At 35.3% G+C, this 18,646-nt stretch overlaps 1 long non-coding RNA gene across 2 annotated transcripts; it reads left to right on the top strand.

The window, feature by feature from the left end:
* Positions 1–7,458: 7,458 nt before the first annotated feature.
* Positions 7,459–18,646, top strand: LOC139859742 (uncharacterized). 2 transcript variants are annotated; one of them, XR_011763180.1, is made up of 3 exons: positions 7,459–7,586; positions 14,990–15,089; positions 18,544–18,646. It is a non-coding gene; the product is annotated as an uncharacterized lncRNA (long non-coding RNA). The 2 variants fall into 2 exon arrangements; XR_011763179.1 differs by lacking the exon at positions 18,544–18,646 and adding an exon at positions 15,255–15,861.

Below are 18,646 nucleotides of genomic sequence, written 5' to 3'. Positions count from 1 at the left end.
TACGTTACAATTTTATACAAGATATTTATTATTTATTTACAGATGGGATATACCTAAACCTTGCTACAACACTATAGGCAGTGTACCTAATCGTAGAGTAGTATAGTTTTTAGTAAGTCCGGTTCGTTCCACAGGGAGCGGGCTTATTGTACACTATATTTTAATTAACTATATTTGTACAAAATATATATTTTTATATATAATAATAATATAAAAGGGGGTTTACCGTTTAATGACCGGTTTGTGGATTTTATATTTTAAGTCATAATTAAAACCTAATGAAAAATATAAGTTGTGATAATTAAAAAGTACTATAATTAAAAGTGCAATTAAATACAATGACAGTAAATAAAAGTGCAATAATTAAAAGTGCAATTAAATATGAAATATATAAATTATGCTTATTTAAACTTTCGTAATCATGATGTTTGACGTGTTGATTTTATTTTATTCCCATGGGTTAATTGTTCTTTGTCCTGGATTATTCAATATGTCCGTATGGTTTTTGTCCATAACAGTCCATCAGTCATAAATATAAAGTGCGAGTGTCCTCGTCAAATTATCCTTATACCCGAAGTCAAATATTCCAACTAATTGGGGACTTAAACTGTAACAAGGTCTTAATACTTTGTTTAATAATTACACCAGGATATCGACTGCGTGTAACCCAAGGTTTTAATACTTTGTTATCAATTATGCCAAGTGTCCTTGTACATAATTTCACCCCTGTTTTAATAATTCCATAGACTATTAATCCATTCCCGTGTCCGGTTAAATGAACGATTATTCGTACATATAAATATCCCGCCCATCGTGTCCGATCGAGTGTATATGGTTATTTATAGGTATGTCTAATTGTAAATCTTTATATTAAAATTAATAAACTATCATTTAGTTAAACAAATATAAAGCCCATTAATAGCCCATAGTCTAATTTCTACAAATGTCGTTCTTTTGTCCAAACCCCAATTATGGCACAAAGCCCAATTACCCAATTTTAATTATTTTTAGTCCAACATCATGATTACTTCGTCTTAAATAAGCATAATAATAACTTAGTTACAAGACATTAATTTAAAAAGGAGTACATAACTTACATTTAGTATTTATCGCGTAGCTTTACACGGACAGAATTTCGACTTTAAAACCCGTAAAATAACTTTTACATAACCCATACTAACTAATATAAAACTACCCTATACTATATATATATATATATATATATATATATATATATATATATATATATATATATATATATATATATATATATTATTATTATTACAGAGGAGTATGATATATATATATATTTTACTCGTCAAATTCGTTGGTTATTTATAGATGTGGCCAGGATTTTGGCCCCATGCGATCGCATGGCTTTTTGTCTTCCAGTTCCAGGCCATGCGATCGCATGGCCAGCTGGATCCAGCCACATTTGCTTGTTTTCTTCTTTGTCGACATAATATATAAATATATATAATATATATATAATTTATATATATTATATTATATTCTTGTGCATAGCAGACTCATAATTTTTGGTCCGTTGAGTCGGGCGTTGATAGTTGGCTCGGGTACCGGTTCCGGATTTTCGAACATCCTTTCGTATAATTTAATATCTTGTACTTTGCATTTCGCGATTTGTAATTTTGCACAAAAATTATTTTCCTTAACTTCCAAAATCCGTGCGAGTCTTTTACTCACTTTTTAGTGGCACTTTTGAGTGCACTATGGCTTTAGTGGCACTTTTCCAGCTTTAGTGGCACTTTTTCTCCAATTCTTTAATCTTCATGCTTTTCGTTTCGTAACTTGTACTCTTGTCAATTTTAGACGTTTCTCATCATTAAATTGAACCACTTGGATTGTATCTTGTACATTTGAGCTTTTTGGACATTTGCGTCTTCAATTCTTCGTTTTCGCCTTTTGTCTTCGCACTTATTTAATATAAACGATTACAACTTAAAATAGGACAGTTACAACTAAATAATTTACATATTGGGAGGATATTGCTACAAAATATATATTCATTTGGAGCACTATCACAAGTCCATTGAACCTTGTCGCAAATTGTGCAACTCGTCCCGGATTCTATAAAGGTCGGAAGGAGTTCGGTATTCTTTGAAAAATTCCTTTTTAAACTCTTCCCACGTCAAGCTCATGTATTGCTCTTCCACATATAATCGAATTTTATCGTCCCACCACAACTTGGCCTCTTCACGCAACATACTAGAACCGTACCTCGTCTTCTTCTCGGGAGGACACTCCGCGGAACGGAAGGCCCCCTCGATGTCGAAGATCCAACATGTACTTTTCAACGGATCCCTTACCCCATTAAACATAGGGGGTTGAGCATCCTTGAAGTTTTTGTAATGGAAGTCCCGCCTTCCATGTCCACCACTACCATCACCCCTTTCGCCCCGAGGATGAATGTTTCTAGCTTCTAATGCCTCTTTGATTGCGGCATTCATTCGCTCATTGATTAACTCGGTTACTTGCCCATCAACCGATTATTGGAAAACTTTTTGGACATCCTCAAGAAATTCCGCTCTTTGCTATAAAACGGAAATAGATTAAACAATGAAGTGAAAGGATACAACATAATATTCATGTACACCTCACCGCCTGTCTTGCTTAACAATCGTCGTACATCGCTTGTTTGACACGATTTGAACCCGTAACAATGGTAGCTAATCATTGTTACGCGAGCACGTCGCATTAACTCGCTAGTACAACGTCTATCTCGCTTGATGATTGCAAAACACAACACAAAACAATTAGCGCATAGTTAGTTCACCTAAACCTAGGCACTAACCAATCCCCGGTCTGACCCATCTCCTATAAGTCCTGCATAAAGCGCATACACAATAAAGTCTAAGTCTAGGCACCTATCTCAAGTCGCCTAAATCTCTTAGACCATGCTCTGATACCACTTGTAACAACCCAACCCAATATCCAACCGAACAGTAACCAATTTTTTTTTTATTTTTTTGTATACAGCACAGGTGCGCAGCGCTCAGATGCCCCATCAGCTTCTGTCCGGTTTTATCATTTTTCAAATAAAGATCTCCCACTTCCCGACATATTTAGACAAAACGTTTTTCACAACATGTTATAATATGAAAAACTCACACGATTAAGTTTTACAAAACGGGGCCCACATCGAACCGAATTACGAGTTTCGTACAAAACATGAGTTTCGACCACATTAGTTTAAATTCCAAACGACACTATGAGCATGGTGTTTGGGGGTTAAACTACCCAAATCTCGGTCAAACTCCAAAAGCTATCACATCAAAAGCGTCCCCTATCAAACAAAGCGGGATCTCTAATCCAAACGAACACCCTTACCCTTGTCCACGTCGGACCTATAAAAAGGTAAACAACGAGAGGGTAAGCAAAGCTTAGTGAGTGCAACAATTATACATACACATATATAACCCATCTATTTGCAATCGCACCCACCAAATACCTCATATGAAAATATAACTCAAATAGCATGTCGTCATACTCATAATGCTAACGACTCGTACACTATCACAACACCACATTAGTATATACTCAACACAATATATATAGCATGCTAAAAAATATCCAACAACATAATATGGTTAACCATAACGCTATGGTGCTACCGGCTCGTGGTTCACACCATATACATTTGAGTCTCACTCTTTTATAGTGCTACCGGCTCGTGGTTCACACTTTGGCGCTACTGGCTCGTGGTTCACGCCTCATTTTATAGTGCTACCGGCTCGTGGTTCACACTTTATTTTATAGTGCTACCGGCTCGTGGTTCACACTTTATTTTATAGTGCTACCGGCTCGTGGTTCACACTTTGTTTTATAGTGCTACCGGCTCGTGGTTCACACTTTGTTTTATAGTGCTACCAGCTCGTGGTTCACATCATGACACTCGTCACATACATGCTATGGTACTACCGGCTTGTGGTTCATACCATAACATTCACAAATAAATACGCCATATACATATACGCATAATTATTCCACTCACCTTAAAGATTCAGTGACGGTTTTATCCTTCCGCAAGCTTCAAAGCCAAGTACCTAATACAATAAGTACTCGATCAACACCCAAAATAGTTGGACTAACACCAACACCCTACTCAAGTGCATTTAATGACTTAATGCATTAAATCACCCATTTACACCAAAACCGTCCAATTAAGGTCAAGACCATCATTAATCACTAAAAGATAGCGATTAAGGTCCAACAACACTAACTACTACGAAATCGGGGTATTTCACACCCATCCTTCCTAAATTAGGTCAATCATTACCCATTCGACCATTTTAAGTCAACACACCCATTCCGGGTCATTCACTACCCCAAGTAACACCCATTTACCAATTAACTATGTGTGCTAGTAATTAACTAACCAATTAAGACTCATAAACACCAATTAACACTTTGAAACCCTCGGTTAGTTACTATTGAGTCTTCATGACTCAATCTTTCCCAAGAACACCCAAAATCACCACAAATGGGTTTTATGTTCATCACTAACCCAAACCCTAACCCTTAAACAAATTAAAATAGGGAAATCAAAGTTAGAACATACCACCACAACCAAAACGTAGCTAACGGCTAGATGAATAACTTTAATGCTTGAGCTTTAATCCGGATCAAGCTTCTTCCTCCTTGATTCAAGCTTTCTCTCACTTAAAGGGTTTCTCTCTCTAAGATTAAAGTGGAATTGAAGATGATGTTGGTGGTTGTGTTGAATGTGCTTCAACCACCACAAATCTGGCCATAAGTGCCCTAAAACTGGCCCCATGTGAAAGGACCATAATGCCCCTCATTAAACTTTTATTTAAAAGCTGGAATCTGCCAACAGTGCAAGTGCGCGACGTGCACCCTTACCCTTGCGCGGCGCGCACAAGGGCCTGGGTAGCCTCTGACCTCAGTTTAATTATATACAGCCCCCCACACTATATGCACCCTATTTACACTTCTGTACAGTGATTATTCGGGTCTTACAGCAAAGGACATTAACTCTGTTTTTGATGTAGAAAGACCCAATGATCCCACTTTTTTCACTCAACGATATTCAGGAATGAGAAGCTCGATACACATAACTGTACAACCCTTGATTGTCGATCAGAATGCGCTATCTACAAGAAAAATGCCCCAAAATTAAAGTTAAACGCCAACAAATAGACGAATGTTAGTGCACATAAAAGTCCTTCCAAGTGACACAAAAGAAAGAAGATCAAATCTAGGGATTTCAATGAAGAAGTGAATTCACTGGAAGAAGATCTTTCCGACGAGGATGATGACCAAACAACACAATCAGTTGGGATCCTACGCAAATGTACTAAAGTCTATGGTAAGCTACTAAATCCAAAGAATAATAAAGAGAAAAAGAAAAACGTATTTGGAAAATTCTTAGAAGGAATGTTTGATAGTAGTGAAAAGCCTAACAAATCCAAACATGAGGGTAGCAACTTGGAACACTAGGGGTTTACTGAGTAAGGATAAAGAAAGGAGAGTATGTAATTTGATAAATAAATTCCGAATTCAATTTATGGGTAAAAAAGTGGAGGGCTCGACGTTGTCCCTTAGAGGTTATATTTTTTTAAGTTTGTTGGCGAAATGGTGGATAAAACTAATTGTGAGCCTATTTGGAAAGCCATCACGTTTCCTTTTGTGAAGCTTGAATGTTAATTTACTCTCTGATCTCTCACGATTAAACATGGCTCACTTTCCTCAATATATGAAGCTTCAAAACATTGATGAGTTATTTGATATTCTTAGTCCTCAAAGTTGGCAATGGAAGATTTTAAAAAGCTCAAAAATATTATTTTTGGAAGATATTTAGGTAGGGGTCTCTAAGTTGAGGGACCAATTTTCGGCCCTTTTTCGCTTATCTTCTAAAAAGGTAGCATATATTTCGGAGGTTGTTAAACTAGATGTGCACGGTTCTATGGTATGGAATATTGGGTTTTTGGCTAACCTTTATTTTTATGAAGAACATCAATTTGCAACTCTTAAGGGCAAGTTGCAAAACTCGCTATTCGGGAATTAATCGGTCGAGACTTTGGAAGGATTAATCAACAATTCGGAGATTATTCGGAGATTAATCGAATTGTACTTTATACAATTAAATGATAAATTTAAATAATTATATGTGTAAATATAGAAGAAATCCATAACCATAAATATAAACCTTAACATAATTGTCTAAAATTGTGCATTTTATTCAAAAACTTTGAAGTTGTAGTTTAAATTCATGTTAAAATGTTGACCAAATTTTACTTTGACCGACTTTGGTTAACAAATCCAATTTTGAACCATCAATCTACGTTGACCTACTAATTAAACAGATTTTAGGAAAACGGAATGGATTACTTTTAAAAATGAGTAATCGGGGATTAATCGGGGATTAAACGGGTTTTTTACAACAGTAATGTTACCATTCGTGATTAATACTAAAATGGAAGATGAAATTCTACGGGTGCACTCAGTCGATAAGTTATATACGGCTGCGAAAGGTGTACGCATAATGCTTGCTTCAAATGTTGATTTAGAGTTTGATTGGATAAATGTGGTATGGAATAAAAATGTACCTCGAGCTATTTTCATTGGTTAGCAATCCATGGAGGAGTGAAGGGTAAAAAAGTCCTAAGTTATAGGCATTGTTTGAGAGATGAGGAGTACGATGGTGCTTCGTCCATTTGGAATCGATTTGGAGCTTTATTGGCCCGACTACCATTTAGGCGATTTGGAGGACTAGAAATAAGGCCTTATTTAATGGGGCTTATATGCGTTGGGCTGGTGTGTTTTCACACATTAAATTTAAGGTGTTCTAATCCTCCACTGTTATTGTAAAGACAAGTGGGTCAAGTTCTTGGTTTAAGTTTGTATACTTTTAATTCCATATGTAGGCATGTGCCGGTTATTTTGTAATGTATGGTGATTTAGGTCATACCTTCGTGTTTTGTAGTCCAATTAGCTTCCTCCTATGTAATTCACAATTTTTCACATGTCAAACTTAAAAGGTAAAAAATGTAAAATTTTAAAAGTGTAAAGGTTAAATACAAAGGGGCAAAAGGTAACTTCTATATTTAATAAAATCCATTAACAAACTATATCAACAAGTGAAAATTTTTCTTTCAGCGCGAGAAACCTTCATTATTATTAAAAATATTATATTATATTGATATTTTTTAGTTAATTTACAAGGATAAACTTAATCTCCGACTACTTCATCAAACAATCATGAAAATAACAAGTTCTAGCTTCCGACTCTAAAAAAGAAGTTGATATTTCAAAGTATATTTATGATAGATCCACTAAAATTTACTAAACTGATTTTAATAATATGTTACACAAATTTTTTATTACAATTTATTAAAGGGTAGATTGTGGAAATATCATCGCCCTACAGAAATCCAACATGTCTAGTTTTTTACCCGGTAAACGGTTGGGTAATTTTACTTTTCTCTGGTGAAGTTGCTTTTCCTATTCTCGTTTATTATCTCGTGAATATTGTTAAACCCAACAAAAGGAGATGTTCAAGAATTCAACCCACAACTTCAACGTGCGTGTTATGAGAACAGTGTCAGGTGAACTTAAACCCTAAAACATTATTTCAACAGTCCTAATATTACTGTCTGAACATATCGTATGCTTACCCGCTGTATGTTTAATTAGATCAATTGCTATGTTTTTTAACTTCTATCAAGAAAAAATTAGTATAACCCTTTTCAGGTGTTGAGTAGATGTGCTACATAAACATGTTAATTCTGATTATATGTAGTGTTTGAAAAGTTTTCAATTTTAAAGATTTTAGGGTTTAATTTGGATTTGAAGAAATATGATGAAATTGACGTACAAATATATGTTTGTTAAGGGTATAAAGTAGACTAAATTGTTTGTTTATTCAACTTAGATACTTGTAATTGAGGTAGTCTTATTGTTGATAAATTATGTATGGAGTACTATAATGGATGTTTGATAGGGCTTTACCTATCTTTGATTTTAATTTAGATTTAGATTAGAATGGGTCATGTAAAGAAGTCTTGACTCTTGAGTGCTAGTTACATTGGAATCACAATTGTTTATACACTTTTGAAAATACTACTACTATTTAAATATCCGAGACTATTAAGAACATTGGGCATATTTATAGGTTGCTATTGTCGTGACAGAGGATTTGGCTCATGCAACGGCAAGTTGTTATTTTGGTTGACATTTCAACTATCACGTCTTCCATAAACGGATAATGTTTCCCCTTTTCAGACATGGGAGTATTTTTACCCAGATGTACGCTGACTAATTAGATTATCTCGTGACTGTTTCCGACCATTTACATGGCCATCCCAAGACATGCAACGAGTGAGGTTAAAACATGAGACCACTTGTGAGGATATCAAGACCTGAACCTAGGCTATCTTGTAATATGGAAAGGATATATAGCCACACCTAAGAGGTCTTTGCAGAGTGCAGTATATGGTCTTATATCCAAAATAAGTGTAAAACTAAAGAATAATATCGAGTCTTATTTGGTAAGCCTTAAGATAAAGTTATGAGAGTAGTATAATGAAAGGTGAATATAAAGGTCGTGGAAGTAAATTTGTTACATCTACTAGTAGTGAGAGTGGTTTGGGTGGCACAACTTACACACAAAGGCATGTTACAAAAAGGTTCAACCTCTTGTGGGAATTTTTGGGCGATAGCGACGCATCTTATGAATGACATAATTTTTCTAGTGAGAATCATGAGCATCTCTATCGGGTGTTATTAGTGATATCACCATGGTCATTATAGATTTTCCTTTGATCAAGTCGTTAATCTATAATAAAGTTTGCAGTCTACAAATAATAGAAGTTCTAGCGAAGTATGTTTAAGGCTTAAAGCACTCAAAGTTTAGGTATTTCTTTGACACTTTGTCACTCGAAGTTTTTGTTATTGTTTTAATAACGTTAAGGGATAAGATAGTCACAAAGATTGTAAGGACTATTGTCTTAAAAATACTCTTTAGTAAATAGTAGTGCATGCACGCTAATCCTCTTAAGCTCCATTTTGGTTTCTTGCTAGATGGTACCTTTCACTATGTTGTTAACACCCTCATAGATAGGCTCAAAAGAGTATTCTAGTTAAGCTCCATTTTGGTTTCTTGCTAGATGGTATTTTTCACTATGTTGTCAACACCATCATAGATAGGCTCCAAAGAGTATTCTAGTTTAGTTGGTAGCCCGTTTGACCCATTTGTTATGTTATATTTAATACCTATATTACTAGTTTCACCCGTTAGAGATAAACTCTAGACCAAATCAACCCATGAATAAGTAATGGGTTAAAATTCACACCCATAATGATACAAGAGTAAAACGACTTTGACTATTTCTAAAAATCACAATCTTATTGAAATTGGTTGATTTTTGCTTACACTCCAACCGTACTTAGTTGGGCTTCTAAGAATAGTAATAAGGTTTTTCATCCATTCCATTAATAGGGTATGCAAACTTGTAACTTATTAGATAGGACATGAATCATGATTTTGTAAGATTTTAAGGGTCTTACATGTTTTTAACCTGCTTTACCTTAGAGGCAAAGAAGTAGAAATCACATTAGAAATTAAATTTTTCCGTCACATGATTTTTATTTTCTTTTTATTGTTTGTATTTGCTAAACTTTTAATAATAATACTTAATACTTGATGTGCTGTGCTACCTCGAGTGAATAACTGTTTTGCTCTATATCCTTATATGTTGGAAATACCAATGTGGTTGCACTTATACCTCAAAAGAATAAATGTAATACTCCCCCCGTCCCAAAATAAATGTCTTATTTTGACTTTTTAAAGTCTTTCTCAACTTTGACTTTAAATATCTTTGTATGTGTTATATAATATTTGATGAAAATTATATGAGTGTATTGGGTTTTAAATGCACTTTTTATTATATAATTTTTAACAACTATTATATAACACAAATAAAGATATTTAAAGTTAAATTTGAAAAATTTAAAGTTAAATTTGAAAAAGAAAGGCTTTGAAAAGTCAAAACAGGCCAGTTATTTTGGGATAAATGTAGTATATCCGTGAATTAATAGGTTCATTTGGATCACAAGAAATGACACATTGCCAAACCTTATAAAAAAGGAATAACATTGATGAAAATTAATTAGATAAAAAATATGGTTATCTTTTTTCCTTCATGCTGTGGATCAACTTTATTAGCCTATCTTTAGATAGAGAATAAAATATATCATTAATATACATGAGAAATTCAATAATTGTTTGTATAAGGTGAACAAATTAAAAATCAATTTTATTGGTTTTCTATATATTACATTGACTTGTTTTGCTATGAGATTTCCCTGTTCGGGTTATCCGGGAGGGCTAGTGTCCGTGACCATTTCCAGAACCTTCCTTGGCTACCTCAAGATTTGAACCTACGACTCGCAAGGAGTTCAGGCCTCAACTGTCTAGTTAAGCAAACATTTGGATATGGTCAAAAAGATATCAAAATTATCTTCGAAACAAAATAAAGTTTCTAAATTTATTGAAATTTGAGCGAGTTAATGCGTTTATTTTTTTTTTTTTTTTTTTTTTTTTTTTATTTTTATATCGATTTAATACAAAAATACAAAATGTACACGATGTTTAATGTATATGACAACATGGGACCTTTATAAAAGGAGTGTGATGGTAACATGTAACTCCTATTCTATTCTTCTCCTTGTTTTTCTTTCTTACAATGGAGAACAATTCTCGTGCTCCGAGGGCTCGAGGCAGGCCATTAGGGTCAAAGAACAAGCTTAAGCTACCCGAGAGGACTTCTCAAGGCATGCAAACCATCCCTCCTGGTATCAAATTGAAGGTCCTTGAAATTGCTCCTGCTGCTGATGTCATCAATGCTGTGTCCGATTATGCTAACCGTTTTAAGGTGAACCTTAGTGTGATTAGTGCACAGGGGACGGTGCGCATGGCCGTCCCAAGGCCACCACCCCCTCAAAGTCCTGCGGTCATTCCTTATGAAGACATTTTTGAAATGTTGTCTCTTATGGGAAACTTTTATGGATCGTTGGGTATACGATCATTGTTATCGTTTCCTGTTAGTCATTATATACACGCAGTTGATCACCATGGAAATGCTGTTGGTGGGGTCGTTTCTAGCGGTGTAGTGGCGGTAACTACGGTGGTTCTCGTGGTTGCTATAGTGACAGAAACTGATTGGGTCAAACTGCCTTTACCTCCACTTCCACCTGTAGTTCCACCTCGTGCTGTACCCTTTAATCAATTTGGAGCTAGTTCAAGTGCTGAAGAGTCTACGGCAGCTTATGGTACTCCGTATCAAACTCCATTGAGGACGATCTAACAAGTTGACCATGCTTTTGTGACATCAGTGTTTAGTAAAATTTGTTATCAGAGGACCGAAGTAGAAGTTTTTTGTCCTTTTCATTCATGATTTGTCTGTTCTCTAGATTGTTGTTGTTCGTTTTCTATGTGTTCGTCTAGTTGTTATCCTGTCAGTTTTTAATTTTGAAGTCAGTTGCTATCTTGTTAGTTTTTAATTTTGAATCGGTTGTTTTTCTGGTCAGTTGCTGCTACTTGGGTATTATGTATCAATCTTTGTAGTTCAATCTTTTACTGAGCGAAGTGAGTTTTGTTGAGATGTGTTACATGTTTGATACAATGCGGGCAAGTTATGTGATTATGATATTGTTATTTTTGTTATGCCCATTAGTATGTTGAACTGGCTGAGCCCGAATTAAAGGATACATGTTGAACTGGCTGAGCCCGAATTAAAGGATACATTATTCCAGAATACAATATTTAGCAAGTGCAGAATTACCAACAGAAAATTTAATTGATATATTTATTTATCTTGCTGTCTTAATTAATATTATATATATTTCGCTACTTCCTCGCTTTGTGATGTCCTTTTCACAAGCTTCTAAATATACTGTATTCAGGAAGTTCTTAACATTGGAATAAAATGAATAAAAAAGTTGGATAATCTACTAATCTTGACAAGTTATGAATAACCTGGTTACAATGATATACTAATATATAGGACTTATACAGCATAATATACTTTTCTAGCAAAATAAGATAGTCTACTACTATTAATTATAGAGGCGTTACAATAAGACGCTTAGAAGTTATAAAATGCCTACGGAATGGAGACTCAGCGAGATTATCCCCATTTACAAAAATAAAGGGGATGCCCAAATCTGTGGTAATTATAGAGGCATAAAATTACTTAGTCATACTATGAAGCTTTGGGAGAGAGTGATTGAGACTAGACTCCGACGCGAAACTACGGTTTTCGAAAACCAATTTGGTTTCATGCCAGGGCGCTCTTCGATGGAGGCAATTCATATTTTAAGAAGCGTTATGGAGAAGTATAGGGAGAAACAAAAGGGTCTAGAGATGGTCTTCTTAGACTTGGAAAAGGCCTATGATTGCGTACCGCGAAAGTTGATTTGGAAGACCCTTAACGTTAGGGGTATCCCAAGTAGATATATTAGAGCTATTATGGATATGTACGATGGGGCGAAGGCCTGCGTTCGGACGCCTGTGGGAAACACAGAGTATTTCCCGATAGAAGTAGGGTTGCACCAGGGATCGGCCCTTAGTCCTTTCCTTTTTGCTTTGATCCTCGACGAGCTGTATCGAGGAATACAAGAGAACATCCCTTGGTGTCTGATTTTTGCCGATGATATCGTGCTTGTATCGGAAACAAAGGATGAGCTTAATAGAAGGCTAGAACAATGGAGGGAAGCCCTAGAACAAAATGGGCTACGGATCAGTAGACAAAAGACGGAATATCTTAGTTGCGAATTCGGTAGGACTGATGATGAACTTAATGTTGGAGGGAACATCAGCATTGGGGACCAGATCTTGCACCCACAAGAGTCGTTTAGATATCTAGGCTCGGTCCTCCACAAATCAGGGAGGATAGATGAGGACGTGACTCATCGTATTAAGGTAGGTTGGTTGAAGTGGAGAGCAGCGAAAGGGGTTTTGTGCGACAAGAAGATACCACTCAAATTGAAAGGAAAATTCCTCAAGGTGGCAATCAGACCTGCCATGTTGTACGGATCAGAATGTTGGCCAATGACGAAGGCCCAAGAGAGAAGGATGGAGGTGGCAGAAATGAGGATGCTTAGGTGGACGTGTGGTAAAACCATGCTAGATATGATACCAAATGGTGTGTTTAGGGAAAAACTTGGAGTCAGTAGCATCATCGACAAGCTAAGAGAAGAACGACTTCGTTGGTTTGGGCATGTGATGAGACGACCACGTATTGCCCCGGTTAGGAGAGTTGAGGCACTCACGGTAGATGGTGTAAGGAGAAGGGGTAGACCTACTCGTAGGTGGATGGATAGACTAAGACTCGACATGAGGGAGCTTTCGTTGACCGAGGACATGACTTCTGATAGGGATGCGTGGAGGGCTAGAATGAGAATAGTTGAGTAGGGCTACTTTTATTATTATTATTGTTATTGTTATTGTTATTGTTATTACTGTTATTACTGTTATTACTGCTATTACTGCTATTACTGTTATTATTCTTACTATTACAATTATTAGTATTGTTATTGTTATTATTATTATTTTTTGTATCACTATTATTAATTATTAGTGTATTAGTATTTGTATTACAAATATTTATTACTATTAATATTTATATGAACTATTATTATTACTATTATTCGTATTACTATTACTATCATTTTTATTAGTTTTATGTATTGTTACTAATAGTATTAAATGAGTATGTTTTTGGTATCTTTGGTTTTGGATGTATGCATGCTTGCTTGGTTGTTTGTACGTATGCACGTAGGTTCTTGTATGTTTGTATGTACGTATGCATGCATGGTAGGTTTTGTAATGAAGGTGTGATGCAGTTACACACGTTTTTATATGTGAGTTTGTTTTTTATGTATGTATATTTGTAGGTAGGTATGTATGTATGCTTGTTTTTACTTGTCTGCAGGTGTGGTATATTCACTCATGTATGTATGTTTTGCTAATAGGTTTATGTAGGACTGGGTGTTTATGCTATGTATGTATGGTTGTATGTGTGGCTTTATGCATGTATGTATGTACGTAGGTATGTTTCATACTTGTACGTAGGTATGTCTCATGTATTTACGTAGGTATGTCTGGTGTGTATGTAGGTTTAGGTATGTGTGTATGTATGTACGTATGTATGCATGTATGTATGATCAAGTGATTCGCATTGCTCGGTGCATCTTGGGACCATTATGGCTGAGGACGACTTCCCTTGCTCTAGAACTTGGTTGGTTCCTCTTAGTTGGGTGGTTTCGGGGGTGTCTACCGTAAAGGTGCATGAGTGGTTTTTGGTTTGCTAAGGGTGGTTGGCTCTTTGCTTGCGCAACAACTTCCACCCGGCATGCCCTCGAGTTGCTGTCCACAAGGTCTTTTGGCTCTTTATTGAGGCAACGACAAGCGTCGTTTTAGTGGCGTCTTGACTGCCGCTCAGAGCCTAAATTGATTCTTAGGCATGCTTTAAACCCCATAAAAATCTGATTCTACCATTTTCATGGCGTCCCCCCATATTTTATTATTATTATTATTATTATTATTATTATTATTATTATTATTATTATTATTATTATTTTTTATTTATCTTTGTATGTTTTTATTTATTTTTTAATTTCTATTTTCTAGTTTTTTTAAAAAAAAAAAAAAAAAAAAGAGTCTTTTTTTTAGCCGGAGGTCCTCACGGAAGCAATCTCTCTACCCTGGAGTAGAGAGGGGGATGAATTTCCTTTACCGTGGGTGGAGAATTCTCTCGACTCGTGGTAACAGAAACGACTTCTCTTCTAGTTTAGGGTAGAGGAAGGATTGTCTACACCTTACCTCCCCCATACCTCGCAGGCGCGTTGTTGTTGTTGTTGTTGTTGTTGTATATTATATATTCGGCTAATTTGTTTCCTTGGGGATCTTTGGTGTATGTTGACAATTGCTATCATTTTGTTTGGTCAGGAAACTTGCAAAATCTTGATGCTTTTTCATATAATAGAACATCCAATGGTCTAAGGTGCTCGGGTGCTGGTGAACTGTAACCATCGAACGTTGTTTATCGGTAATATTCATTTCTGCATGTATCTATCATTTATATGGTTCTTTATACTTTCTACACTATAATCAGGTCAATTGTTATGTATTTTTATGTTGCTCAGTGTTAGATAAGTATGTCCTTGTTGAGAAGCTGACTGAATTTTCTACACACAAATTTAGAACTTTTTAGGGTTACAACTTACACCGATTGGATATGAAGGACTAGGATAAAAAATCTGCAGAAGGGTTTGTCTGTTAAGCCTATTTGAATATTAAAGTATATAAAATTTTTAAACTATGTGCTAGTTTTTGAATTATTTCATTAGACTTTATGGTTCACATGTTATATGTTAAATTTACTGTGGACCTTCTATTTAGCTAAGTAGGGCATGAATACTTGAACTTGTTACTTACGAGATATTTTGTCAAGTAACTTTAAGACTATGTGGTTCACATGTTATTAGTGTGCTTTACCTTTTAGGTGGATAAGTACGTATCACATTTGTCTGTCAAAAAGTTCTAAGGTTTTCCCTGTTTTCCGGGAGGGCAACTAATCCAACCCCATACTTTACTGTATGCGCACCAGGATTACTCCCTTACTCCCTGTCTGTTTTCAACCTTCCGCTTGCCACCACAAGATTCGAACCCGAGGCCTGTTGAAAGGATGTCAGGCCCCCAACTAGCTACCTTGGGATGGCTTCACATTTGCCTGTCAAATGATTCTAATTTGTTTATTTTCTACTCCGTATTTGTTAATAACTTCAATTCAAATCCTTCACATGTTTTGCCTTTTTCGAATGCCCATTTTGTTCTTTAGTATCATTTGAACTTATATTATACTATGTAGAAAAATAATAAATAAATGTAAGATATCAGTGCCTGATCACGGAAAATTGATTCTTATTTGTTTCTGTTTGTTAATAACTTCAATTCAAATCCTTCACATGTTTTGCCTTATTTGAATGCCCATTTTTGCTCTTTATTGTCATTTGGATGTTAAAAAATCTCATTTTTGGTTGAAGTTACACTATTTAGAAAAATAATAAATGTGAGATATCAGTGTTTTGATCATGGAAAAATGACGCGTTGCCAAACCTTGTCAAAAAGGAATAACATTGATTAAGAATTAGTAAAAAATAAATGTATGGTCAAAAATTTTCTACTCCAAAAACTTTAATAGCATATCTTAAGATATAAAAATCGAGATTACGTATATTAGAGCAATTCCATAAGAGTTTGGTTAAAGCGAAGAAATTATATACCCATTTAATTTGTTTTCTAGTTTTCATATTGACAGTCTAGCGAATACCTGGATACGGTCAAAAAGTAATCAAAAAAATCCCCGAAACAAAACAAAATATTCTAATTTATTGAAAATTGAGCGCTTAAAAGTGTAATGTGATTTCATCAATTTATAGTATAATGACCTTTATAAAGGGGTATGTAAGTCCCAAATCCCATTCTCGTGTCTGACCCGGTTCCCTTTTGTCCCATTATCCTTTCTTCTTACAATGGAGAACACATTTCTTGACCCAAAGCCTCGAGGTCGGCCTTTAGGGTCAAAAAACAAACGTAAAGAGCCTGAAAGGCCTTCTCAAGGCCCGGAACTAAATTCTCTAGATACACAACTAAAGGTCCTTGAAGTTGCTCCCGGTGCTGATGTCATCAATGCGGTGTCAAATTTTGCTAATCACTCTAATGTGGATCTTAGTGTTATTAGCACACATGGGTTGGTGCGCAACCTAATCGTGTACCCAACTAGGCTACCCCCTCCACGTATTCAATATGGAAACGTTTATGACATGTTGTATCTTAAAGCGGACTTTCGTGGCTCTTTGTCCATGGGTCCTTATTATGTATACGGTGTCGATTATAAAGGTAATGCTGTTGGTGGGTTAGTTCCTGGTACTATAGTGGCGGTAACTAAAGTGTTTTTGTGGATTGCTATTTGGAGAAACACCGATTGCATTAAACTGCCTTTACCTGCACGTGGGCCCCGTTCTTTACCTGGTACTGGATGTGAAGGGTGTTCACGTGTGGGAGGGTCTACAGAAGCTAATGGTGGTCCGTGTTATTATATTGACCAGGGTTACTTGTGCTCCTGCGCAGTTAGAAGAAATTGACAAGTTCACCGTGCATTTGACGTCAGCTTTTAGTAAAATTTGTTATCTGAGCTGGAAAGTTAGAATTTTGTTTCATTCATGTTTGTCCTGTGTCCTAAGTGGTTGTTGTTTCGTTTTTATCTGTTCATCGAGTCCTTTCTGTTTCTTGTCAGTTGCTATTTTCGAATTTAGTTGTTGGAAGGCAGGTTGCTGATACTTGGGTAACTGTCTTGTTTTTGTAGTTATTTCATTTGATGAATGCAAGGAGTTTCGGTTTTGGTTAAGATGTGCTTTTTTTGTGTGCTCCATAGTGATTTTGTTATTATTTTCCTGATGTTACATTTTTCCCTCTTCTCATTTGTTTTTCTTATTTATTTCTTGATGTTATTATTATTTTCTGTGCTTATATATTTATTTTGCTGGTATCATGATTATGAATTTAACGTATCCTGGAAGTCTTCAAATGGGAAGGAAATGAATATAAGAATTGAATAATTTAATATCCTTGAGGAAGTATTAAAATAAATCATTTATTTTATAATAATTATCTTTGTAATAGAATATATCATCATGTATAAGTAGTATGAACTAACATGACTGATTGTCGTTTATACCATGAGAAGTTTTGGAATATGAAGGCCCTAGATGTGACTAAATAAAAGTAAGTGGCTGACAAGGTTAGTATTTATGTTGCATATTATTTTCCTGGCCTACTTGACGTAAACAGATGTAAACTTCGAATGATAATTAACTCGAGGTACTATCCACACTAGTCGTAAAATTTAGAATGATTGATGTATTCAGATTTTGTAACGCAGGCTAGGCACATATAAGAAGAAAAAAAAAGCTTTTGATCATGGTAAGATGAATTCCCATTTTTTCTTAGTTCTTAGGACCTGCAAAAGGTACAGAACATTTTCAATCATCTTTTATGTGAATTCATCACCCACTATGGTAATATGGCCAACTGTCTCTTTTAGAATTAAATGTTTTACGAGTACTCTCTATTAGTGTTCATCTAATTGTGGTTCCTTGATGAAGGATGATCATAAAAACTCCTTTTTTTTTTTTTTTGCATAACCAACTATTCTTTGAGGGTTGGAACTTTTTAGTACTTTTAACTTAGAGGAATGTGATATTTTGTGTGTGACTAATATAAATAACTAGACATATTTATTAAAAATTTGTTGTTCTGTGTGAGGTGGGTAAGGCAGTTATAAGATTAGGGCCTAGATGTCTTCCATCCAACCTTTTTGTTCGGAAGAATACTTTATCACCCTTTCAGTTTATGGGCTTTTGGTAAGGGCATCTTAATATAATTAATATTTTGAATTTATGTTATTGATATCGATCCTGAACCACATTGTAACGTATTAGGTGGAAGTTTATCTATTCGTGATTATGACGGTTTGGGAAGTTTGTTGCATGATTGAACGCACCCAACAGCAGTTTCTTGCATCTGATCTATTTACATGGTATA

Source organism: Rutidosis leptorrhynchoides, chromosome 1, assembly GCF_046630445.1.
Source record: "Rutidosis leptorrhynchoides isolate AG116_Rl617_1_P2 chromosome 1, CSIRO_AGI_Rlap_v1, whole genome shotgun sequence".
Taxonomy (NCBI): domain Eukaryota; kingdom Viridiplantae; phylum Streptophyta; class Magnoliopsida; order Asterales; family Asteraceae; genus Rutidosis; species Rutidosis leptorrhynchoides.
Note: the sequence above shows the minus strand (reverse complement) of the source record. Positions and strands in the feature narration are given on the sequence as shown.